General features: G+C 39.6%; 1 protein-coding gene across 2 annotated transcripts in view; it reads right to left on the bottom strand.

Annotated features, from left to right (window-relative positions):
• The window catches only part of LOC125878199 (guanosine nucleotide diphosphate dissociation inhibitor 2-like), a 225,755-nt gene that overhangs the window by 158,842 nt on the left and 55,651 nt on the right, over window positions 1-11,262 (bottom strand). The window lies entirely within an intron of this gene.

The following is an 11,262-nucleotide window of genomic DNA, read 5'->3' as shown; positions in this document are numbered from 1 at the left end:
ATGCGCCAGAACTACACAGAGAAGAAAGCGCAGACCCCAAGGGAGATGGTTGCTACATCTGCGGAGGACCACACGGCTATGCCAGGTGCCCGTAAATGAAGAACCTTGGTGCCATCCTATGCGAGCGAAAAGAGATGGACGCACAAGAGCAAGGGCAGGATGCGGGCACGACGCAGTTGGGCATGGTGGGACTATGCGGTGCTATAGCCAAGCAGACGGAGAAGCCAGGAGACTTCAGCACACAGTATGTAGACATCTCCATTAATGGACGAGCAGCTCGTGCCATGGTAGACTCTGGGGCCAAGGCAAACATCATGACCAAGACGGTGGCAGAGAGGTTGGGGCTGAACTATGTTCCAAGCAACACCCGCCTCAAGACAGTTAATGCCCCATCGACTCCCGTGTGCGGGGTCATGCAAGGAGTGAGCATCATATTGGGAAAATGGCAAGGTAAGACAAACTTCACCGTCGCTCATTTGGATATCTTTGACATTATTCTTGGGCAGGAGTTTCTCCAGCGTTGCCATACGATGATCGACCCCTACCTCCAACGACTCATGGTCATGGTCATGGAACGGGAAGGGTCGTGCATGGTACCTCTAGTTAAGGTACCGAAGAAGGAAGGACATGCCCTCTTGTCGGCCATGCAGATCGTCAAGGGCCTGAAGAAAGGAGAACCGACGTTCCTAGCCACCATTGCAAGTTCAGGAGAAGACAATGATGCTAAGGAGTCCTTGCCACCGATCATAGAGAAAGTTCTTGAAGAGAACAAGGACGTGATGCCAGACGAGCTGCCGAAGACCCTACCTCCGAGGCGCGAGGTAGATCACAAGATAGAGTTGGAGGTTGGAGCCAAGCCACCCGCGCATACACCTTATTGCATGGCTCCACCCGAACTAGAGGAGCTAAGAAAACAGTTGAAAGAGCTCCTCGAGGCCGGTCACATTCGTCCATCCAAGGCACCTTATGGCACACCGGTACTGTTCCAGAAGAAGAAGGATGGATCCTTACGCTTATGCATCGACTATCGGGCGCTCATTAAGGTAACTATTAAGAACAAATATCCTATCTCGCTCATCGCAGATTTGTTTGACAGACTTGGGTAGGCCAAGTACTTCACGAAGGTGGACCTCTGAAAAGGCTACTACCAAGTGCGCATCGCAGAAAAGGACGAGTCGAAGACAACGTGCGTGACCAGATATGGAGCATACGAGTGGTTGGTGATGCCTTTTGGCTTAACCAACGCACCCGCCACATTTTGCATCCTGATGAACAAGATTTTTCATCCTTACTTGGATCAGTTCGTGGTGGTCTACTTGGATGACATAGTCATCTACAGCAACACCTTGGAAGAGCACGTAGAGCATCTGAGAAAGGTCTTCCAAATCTTGCGGGAGAACCAGCTATACATCAAGCGGGAAAAGTGTGAGTTTGCTCAACATGAGGTGCACTTCTTAGGCCATATCATCAGCCAGGGCAAACTACGGATGGACGAGGCCAAAAGCCGGGCGATCCAAGAGTAGGAGGTGTCCACTAAAGTGACCGAGCTACGATCATTCGTTGGACTTGCGAATTATTATCGCAGGTTCATAAGTGGCTACTCAGCAAAGGCCGCTCCACTGACCGAGTTGTTAAAGAAAAATAAGTTGTGGGTTTGGAGCATGGAGTGCCAACAAGCCTTCGAAGGTCTCAAGGCTGCAATGACAGAAGAGCCGGTCTTAACACTGCCCGACTTTTCAAAGATCTTCGAAGTACATACGGATGCTTCAGATTTTGCCATTGAGGGAGTCTTAATGCAGGATAGACACCCAATAGCATTCGAGAGCCACAAATTGAACGAGACCGAACGACGCTATACAGTGCAGGAGAAAGAAATGACGGCCATCGTACATTGCATGTGCACGTGGAATCATTACTTGCTACGCTCCAAGTTTGTGGTTAAGACGGACAACGTGGCCACTAGCTACTTTCAGTCGCAGAAGAAGATCACCCTGAAACAAGCTAGGTGGCAGGATTTTCTAGCTGAGTTTGACTACGTTTTGGAGTATAAGCCAGGAAGAGGCAACATTGTGGCTAATGCGCTAAGTAGGAAGGCCGAACTTGCTGCCATCACGACAGTCCATTGTGATATTCAAGATGCAATCAAAGATGGCATGCAACATGATGCCGAGGCCAAGAAGCTGATGGAGTTAGCCGCCCAAGGCAGGACTAGGCGCTTCTGGGTAGAGGATAGCCTTTTGCTCACATCCGGTCGAAGGGTCTACGTACCGAAGTTTGGGTCTATCAGGCGGCAGATAATTAAGGAAAGCCACGACACACCGTGGGCCGGGCATCTAGGGCAGCGAAGAACGAGGGTGCTGATTGAGGCTATCTATTTCTGGCCATGCATGCGGGATGATATCGAGTGCTATGTGCAGACTTGTCTTGTGTGCCAGCAAGACAAAGTAGAACAAAGACATCCGGGAGGACTATTGGAGCCACTACCCATAGCGGAATGTCCATGGGAAAGCGTGACCATGGACTTCATCATTTCCCTACCTAAGTCCGATGGGTATGGAACTAACATGGTTGTGGTGGACAGGTTCTCAAAATATGCTACCTTCATACCCGCCACAGCGGGATGCACCGCAAAGAAGGCCACTCGATTGTTCTTCAAGAACGTGGCAAAATACTGGGGGCTGCCAAGACACATCATTAGCGACTGAGACCCCCGATTTACTAGGAACTTTTGGAGGGAGCTGTTCGAGATACTTGGCACAAAACTTCACTTCTCCACAAGTTTCCATCCGCAGACCGACGGCCAGATAGAACGCGTCAACGCCCTGTTGGAGTGCTACTTAAAGCACTATGTCAGTGCGCATCAAAAAGATTGGGCCAGACTCAAAGACATGGCGTAGTTTTCATATAATTTACAGAGAAGTAAGTCCACCGGGTGCACACCGTTTGAGTTGGCGACGGGCCAACAGCCCCAAACTCCACATTTTTTACCGGCCGCTTTTGAAGGGAAGAGTTTGGGAGCTTACCATTTTGCCAAAGGATGGGAAAAACAGCTTGACACTGCTAAGTCTTATTTAGTCAAGGCAGCAAGCAAGATGAAGAAGTTTGCCGACTGCAAACGACGTCCCACAGACTACAAAGAAGGCGACATGGTCTTGTTAAACTTCAATCAAAGACAGTTCAAAGCACAAAAGGGTATTCATCAAAACTTAGTGCGAAAATATGAGGGTCCGTTCCGGATCGTTGCCAAGGTGGGAAAGATCTCATACAAGGTAGAGTTGCCTCCACACTTCAAAATCCATATGGTGTTTCATGCAAGCGTCCTCAAGCCTTACCATGAGGACAAGGAAGACACTAGCCGGAACCAATCCCGACGGGCCCTCATTATTGTCACCGCCTCGCACGACAGGGAGATTAAAGCTATCATAGATTATCAAGACAAACGGAAGCGGGGTCAACAAGCCAACGCCATGTTCTTTGTGCATTGGAAGGGACAATCTCCGGAGAAGACAACATGGGAGAAATATGAAGACTTTTGGCAATTCAAAGACCAAGTCCGAGATTTTCTACAGCAATGCGCCCGCAATCGTCGCATCATCAGGTGGGGGAGCGTGTCATGTCCTGCCACTATTCGAGCAAAATTTTGCAGCTAAGTAGGCGTGGGGGTTTCTAGAGTTGAAGAGAGAACTCTAGAATGCCTTAGATATTTCAAGAAAGCCTTGGAGAATTCTAGATTATGTAGAATTCTCTAGAAAGGGGGCCAATGTGTAAATACCTTAGGGACTTCTCATGTAAATATTAATTGTACTTTAGTCCTTAGGAAGTAGTATAAATAGAGGTGTCAACCATTTGCAAGGCATCACTCAAGTGTAAAGTAATCTTTCAAAGCAATACAAAAGCCTTCTTCCAAAAGCTCTCTTTGATCTCTCTAAGCCTTCTTAGCATTCTCTTAGCGATCTTAGCATAAAGAGCTTTCTTGAGCTTACAAGATCTTGAAAGATAGTGAGTAAGTTGTCAAAAGCCGCACGGAGCTTTAGTGAGAACTCTAAGTCCGTGACAGTATCCTCTCTATAATCCCTATTTGTTGACTACTCGATCATCCAACATAACTTTCTATACTTGTATAGAAAGAGACATTAGAAAATATTCTACACCATGTAATACACACAAACAAAGCAAGTATTTACAATCTTTAAAACAAACAATCTTTGTGATACAAGTTATCTATATTTATTCTTGTAATGCACATATATTCTTATAGTGAAATTCTAGAGAAAATATGTCTAACTGGATCACGGTTAAATAAACTCTCCGTGGTCTTAATGGTTTATCAAACGATCAAACGTATGAAATTTCAAATTATCAATTCGCTTACCTTAACTAAATGATAATATATACAACTATTGATACTAAATTCATATTTCTTTCAATAGATTCATTTCATAAATGAAAATTACAAAAGAATATGAAGAAGTAGCAATTCAAAAACCTGATTTTGATGCAATTAAAGAGTCATCAAAGTGTAGAAATGCCCACTAATAAATTAAACCCTCATGGGGACTTCTCATCGCTGCAAGTTGATGGAACAAATAAATAAATAAATAAAAAATCAATGATAAAATAGAATTCAAAAGATCTGATCGGTGAAAAAAATCGTGATTGAATTCCAAAAGACAATTTGAAGACAAAATTGGTAAACATATAAAACCAAATAAAGAGATATAATTATAAACAGAAAACAAAGGCAATAGAAGTAGGTACATGGGTTTTAAGCTGAAACAAAAAGAATGATAAAAGGGCATCACCCTCCATAATCAATGCCAATCATCATCATCAACAATAATAAATGAGAGTGAGCAGAAAATAGATATTTCTAGAATGATAAAAGATATTCTTCAATTATATTAACAAATTGCTTTCTACCATATTAGTAAAACATATTCTTCAATTATATTAAACAAGTTACTGTACATCGTGACAATTCGAACAACCCTGTAAAGCTCGAAAGGACAAAAACATAACATGCTCGCTTGAGAAAAGCTAAACAAACATTGTTGTGACAACAAAAAGAATCACGAAAAAGATCGTACATACTTCCTAGTTTGAATAGCTCACATAAGTTTTTTCCTGAAATAAGCATCCATAATTCCTTGCTATAATATGATACTTTGAGTACGACACTGTAAAAAGATATCATGTACATATATATAGTGCACCGTTCGTGCATTTTGTGCGCCACACATGCATTCCCATGTCAATTAGTAAAATATATTTAAATTATATATATATATATACACACACACGGTAAAAGGCCGGTGTAATTTCTTTGTTTTCAGTAATATATTGAGTGGTGAGTAATATATTTTGCTTTTTCTATATTTATCTTTTCGAATTGATGCATAAAATTTGTAATCATCATATGGTAGCAATGCAATGTCTATACAATGCTGAAGTGTTATGCATGTCAGGGATGTTTTTTTTGCGGACATAGTTATTTATGATGTATATGTAAATAAACTAATTCATCTATATATTTGTATGTTTTTTGTATTTCATGTTTTAATGTGCGTGCTCATTGGGGATTTTGTGAGGATTTGGAAATTCATGTCGTCTGAAGTTTTACTTGTCCAAGTTGTGTACCTCAGAATTGCTGAAGTGCCTCGTCATACGCAGTGAAATAGTATCACGTCAGAATTAACACGTAATTAAATAATATATTTAATAATAACACGTTTTGTTTGTAGATGGATGGCATTGTAAGCGGACATAATTTTCCCCTGCAAGTGCAAGTTATATATTTTAACAAAGTTTTATATTACCTACCAAAAGTACAACTTGTACGCCTGATGTTACATGTTTGTATTGGTTGCTCTAATAAATATATGGAAGCGATTATTTAAATAGGTCTATATTATATTGAATAGTTTGTGGGCTCTTGAATTCATCCAACCTGTCCGATCTCCTTTTTTAGTAGGCTGGATGGTGCTGTAGTGCAAAGCTTGTGTTCAGTCGGTGTTTGGCTGCCATCTTCATCATGATTCATTAGTTGTATCTCTACTTATCTGAATGTACGAAATTGTGAAATGGTTGTTATGAAATTGTATATCAGAATAGTATTATTTGATAGCACAGGAAAAATATGAATTTAAAAGTTCGTCTCTTTCTACCGCTCTAGGCTATACATTCTAGAAGAATTCTTCGTAAACAATATTTTTAATGAATGTTCAGTCTTTTGTGTCGCCATACGCATTTAGGACAGTTAATCCTGTTAGGAACAAAATAAGCAGGTGTAACGCAGAAGCTAGCAAACCTAACCTCGAAAGACCATGAGTAAGAAGACAAACGAGAGATATACCAAAAGAGACAGATTTAACGTGGTTCGGTCAATCGACATACGTCCAAAAAAGAAATGAGCAATCCACTATAAATATGAAAGTACACAATATAGAGAGAAACAACCTCAAACAATTCACTCGGAATACAATGAGGTATACAAAATTCTCCCCCATAATCACAACTCTCAAAACCCTAGGACTACATTGCGAATGCTGATTAAGTTAGAAGGAACAAGCCTATATTTATAGAGTCCTAAAATCTTTCCTACAAGAAAAGGACTAGTCAAAATATTAAAACCTTTTCCTAAAAGGAAAACCTTTTTATGGTAAGAAATCACGGCAAATAAAACCCAACAAATGTCCCCCTTGGCATGAATTTCCAACAAAATAAATTTGTCCACCTTCTTCACATAATCTTTAGGATCTTGCATCTCTTCTCTATAATCTCCTTCATCAAATCTACGTCTCGACACAGAGAACCTCTTTGAAACAATTTCTCCAACAAAGATCCTCATTACTGTCAAAAAGGTTACACTGCTAGAATTACACCCGCCAAGATGAACACTCGTCTCTAGCCTGGTTCCATCATTGAACCATGGATTTGATACCACTTGTTAGGACCGAAAATAAGCAGGTGTAATGCGGAAGCTAGCAAAGCAAACCTCGAAAAACCATGAGTAAGAAGACAAACGAGAAACATACCAAAAGAGACAGATTTAATGTGGTTCAATCAATCGACCTACGTCCACAAAGGAAATGAGCAATCCACTAAAATTATGAGAGTACAAAATATAGAGAGAAACAACCTCAACCAATTCACTCTTAATACAAGGAGGTATACAAAATTCTCCTCCATAACCGCAATTGTCAAAACCCTAGGACTATATTGTGAATGTTGATTAAATTAGAAGGAACAAACATATATTTATAGAGTCCTAACACCTTTCCTACAAGAAAAGGACTAGTTAAAATATTAAAACATTTTCCTAAAAGGAAAACCTATTTATGGTAAGAAATCAGGGCAAATAAATGCCAACAAATCCTTCTCTTGTTGTTACTCATGATACGGCTACATATAGTTGTCCATATGTGAATACCTATTTTGGTAGATACAGTCCTACCCGATATAGTGTTTGTCCTTGGCTTTTGTCATAGTGTAACATGTGGTTAATGGAAGTTACCACCTTTTTAACTTGAATGGCCACTTTGATTCGTTAGGCGACAGAATAATTCTTGGAATTGTGACCCGTGAACCAAGGTTCTTACCTGAAATGATGTTTGCGCTAACAGACCAAATGCCAAGATGTGTGATGACTAATCTTGTCCTATTGAAAAGGCCTTTGTTTGGTTTAGATTCTTAAGAAGCATAACAGGGATTCCTACTTTTAAGTGTATGTCAGGTTAGGGATCCCTGGGAAGCGTAGGTTGTTTAGTAATTCAGTTGGATACAATGCATCTTCCTCGTCAGTGTTCACGCTTGCTTTGCACACATTGTCTGAGCTATAATATGTTCTTCCTTCCTCTGGTATCATCTTCATAATTACGTTTTTTAACTCATGCACCAGTTCATTTTTAGGTGTCAGTATTGCTCTTTCTTTCAAGTATGTCGGGTCATTGTACTTCTGTAAGAATACGAATATACCGCTTCCACAATTGATCCGATAGGATCGACAGATGGTTCAAAGCAGACATCATATGGTAGATTAATCATGTCCTTATTTATAGCATCATAATTTGATCCCTCTCCGACATGCAACAACCATTTGTCGAATGTGGATGTTAATGATGGAACAAAAGATCTACTAAAAGATATATATATATCATTATAACTCGAGTTGAAATATAATACAAATATAATAGGAGGTGAGCTGTTCGAAATAAATTGTCAGTCACAACACTGTCAATGTTAACCAAGCTAGGGGGCTAGGGCGGGTAATTGAAAGCAATAGGGTAGCTAGCTTTTGAGGTAAACATGACATTATAATGTATATAAGTATAAGACATTGGTTCCACAACCATTGTTAATTGGCTCCTGGTGGTTCTTCTAGGATTCAGGAATGAATGAAGGCCCTCAAGTGGGCGTGTTGTCTCCGCATGTAGTTTATTCGCAATTTCCATAGGTGAGCATATGCCCAGTCGATGGATCTGAAGGTACTTCTGTTAATGAAGCAAGATAAGAAGGCAATATTAATTGTGAGCAAAATTAATGAAGCAGAAGTTATAATGTGGGTGTTACCTGGAAAATCTGTAGGAGGGGTTAGGTTTGAAGGAGTGGATGTGGTTCTTTCATCATTCGGTATATTCATGTGTGTTTACAGATTTGAGTAATTAATTTATGACTTAAGGGGTGAATGAAAATTCTGGGAAAAAAATGGCTGACCTAGGGTTTCCTTCCTAGCTAGCAGCTGCGCATCTCTCATGGTTGTTATGGCCACTAGATTACCTCATTTCGAGGCTGTCCAACCCGCCCCACCACCCCAAACCACCACATACGCCACCCTTTTAAATTCCAATACTATAAATTCTAAGCAATATGCCCTAATTAACTAAAAGACAATCGCAAAATCAATCGAAATAATTCATGGAGAACCTACAATCACGTTTTCAATTGAGGAAAGGCAAGACTGTATAATTGAAGAGGGATTGCATCAAACAATGGTGTTTAAATCATCCCATGGTGTGCCAGATTTGAAGGTATTAAGGTCAATTTTACCGAAACATCTTGGTACCAAGGGCAATTGTTTAATTAGATTACTTGCTCCAAGACAAATTTTGTTGAGATTTGATCAATATGAAGATTATGTACTAGCTTTATCTCGCTCAGTTAATTATCTTCTCTACAATGGAGAGGAGCACCAGTGTAGGGTTTTCCCATGGTCCATTGAATATAATCCTAAGGAGGAAACGACGTTAGTTGTGCTTTGAATTTCTTTACTAAACTTATCTCTAGATTTGTTTGCAAAGAAGTCTCCGTTGTCTATAACATCGGCAATTGGGAAACCAATAGCTATAAATAAAGCTGGTCAAGACCTAGCACAGCTAGGGTCAAGGTTATACTTGATCTAATGGAAAAACTTCCAAATCGTATAAGATTGAAGTTTGTGGATGGAAAATCTAGTAAGTTGATCGAGGTTTTTCAGGAGATTGTATATGATAATCTACCTTTGTATTGCAATTATTGTAAGCACCAAGGTCATGATGAAGATAGTTGTCGTTTGATCTCGAAAAGAAATCAAAATAACAAACAAATTGATGATACCATTGAAGTTGCTTCAAAATGTACTATCGATAGTGAAAAGTATCAAGGTGATGTGAGAGAAATACTAAATGAAAAAAGAAAGGTTGTAGATGTTGATCAAAGTAAATCTACTTCTTTAGATCGACAGTTGGTTGCTGTCACTTCTAAGCAAATTCGTGCACACTCAATGGATGTTGTTACAAGTAATATTGGTGTTCAAACAACTACCGAATACAAATGGGGAACGCCAAGAGTTGGGGTTGATGCGCCGCGAGTTGGTTCAGGCAAAAAAATAATGGATTCATGACACAAACTAATGGATACATCTGATGTTGAAGATGCTGAAAATTCTGGGCATCATGTTTTGTAAGTTGAAACCAAGAATGCAACTAAAATGTGGACATTGGTTGTACACAAAAATTCAACTAGTAATCAAAGCCTTTTCCCGACTAGTCAAAATAATTCTCCATGTAGTGAAAAGGGTGCGACTGGAAATTTTCATGACAATGAGAAGAGGAAAGATATTAGCAATGCCTCAAGAGACCTATTATGTTCGAATAGCTTTGATGCTTTATCGAAGACTATTGGAAAGCAAGTAAAGTGAACAGAGAATGACAACGATTTGATCCAAGAAAAGCAGGTCTCACCACCTACTTGGAATAACAAATTAAGTCCAGAAGCTCTCGTATTTGTGCCTAAATGTGTGATTACAAAGAAGAATGAATCAAGGGCCTTAGTGTCAAATACAATTGATTTGGGCGAGGATTCTCTTGATGAAGATGAGGAAGATAATATGCTTGATTTGGGTGAGGATTCTCTTGATGAAGATGAGGAAGATATGCTGGACATATGCTTTGATAGAGTGACTAGGGAAGGAGATATATCACCTAGGCAACAAAAACAAAAAAGAAGACAACATAGTTGGAACGGTAAAATGACTGAGGAGTTTGTTCCAAGGCACCTACCGATGCGACAAGCAAAACAGAACCATTTGACAGTATCAATAGGTTCAACAAGATCCAATAAATCCATAAACAAAGTATGAATTATCAAGTGTTGTTGGATAAGGTTTGAAGAAGAAGACAAGAGAAAAATACATCAAATTACTTTTGATGGGCAATCAATCTTTTTTAATTCATGCGTTGTAATGGAAAGTTTGAGGCTGATAACTCAACTTTCTTCTTGATTGGCATAATTTTACATTATTTAAGCATCCTCATTTGTAATATCATCATGGAGTGTATTACAAACTCTGTGGTGATCAGAAAATACTTAGTTCTCTCTAGCTCTTATTTTCTTCATGCTTGTTAGGTAGTAGACGTTAGGTACTTCATTAGGATTAGTAAGGTAAGGCCTATCCCCCTTGCTTGCACTTATCTCTATTGATATTTTTTATGTTTTAAAAAAAATAATCTATAAGTATAGTTTTTTTTTTGTTAAAAAAAAATCAGGGGAAGGGTGTGAGGGTGAGACAACAAATAAATGGTGCAAGCTTTAAATTTATGAATGTATACCTTGATTGAGTGATTTTTTTATTATGTTTCGTTGGGTCTATAACAGCAGGCAGTTTAGTTGCGTTCATAGAAGGAGTCATGGTCAGAGAAAAAGCGGAATAGATTTCTTGTAAAGAATTGGGAAAAAAATAGGGGATGAAAATATGAATCGCAAGAGGAGGTACTATTGTCAGGTTTA

The sequence above is a fragment of the Solanum stenotomum genome, chromosome 10, assembly GCF_019186545.1.
Source record: "Solanum stenotomum isolate F172 chromosome 10, ASM1918654v1, whole genome shotgun sequence".
Lineage (NCBI taxonomy): Eukaryota > Viridiplantae > Streptophyta > Magnoliopsida > Solanales > Solanaceae > Solanum > Solanum stenotomum.
The sequence above is the reverse complement of the archived record's forward strand: the minus strand, read 5'-3'. Positions and strand labels throughout refer to the sequence as shown.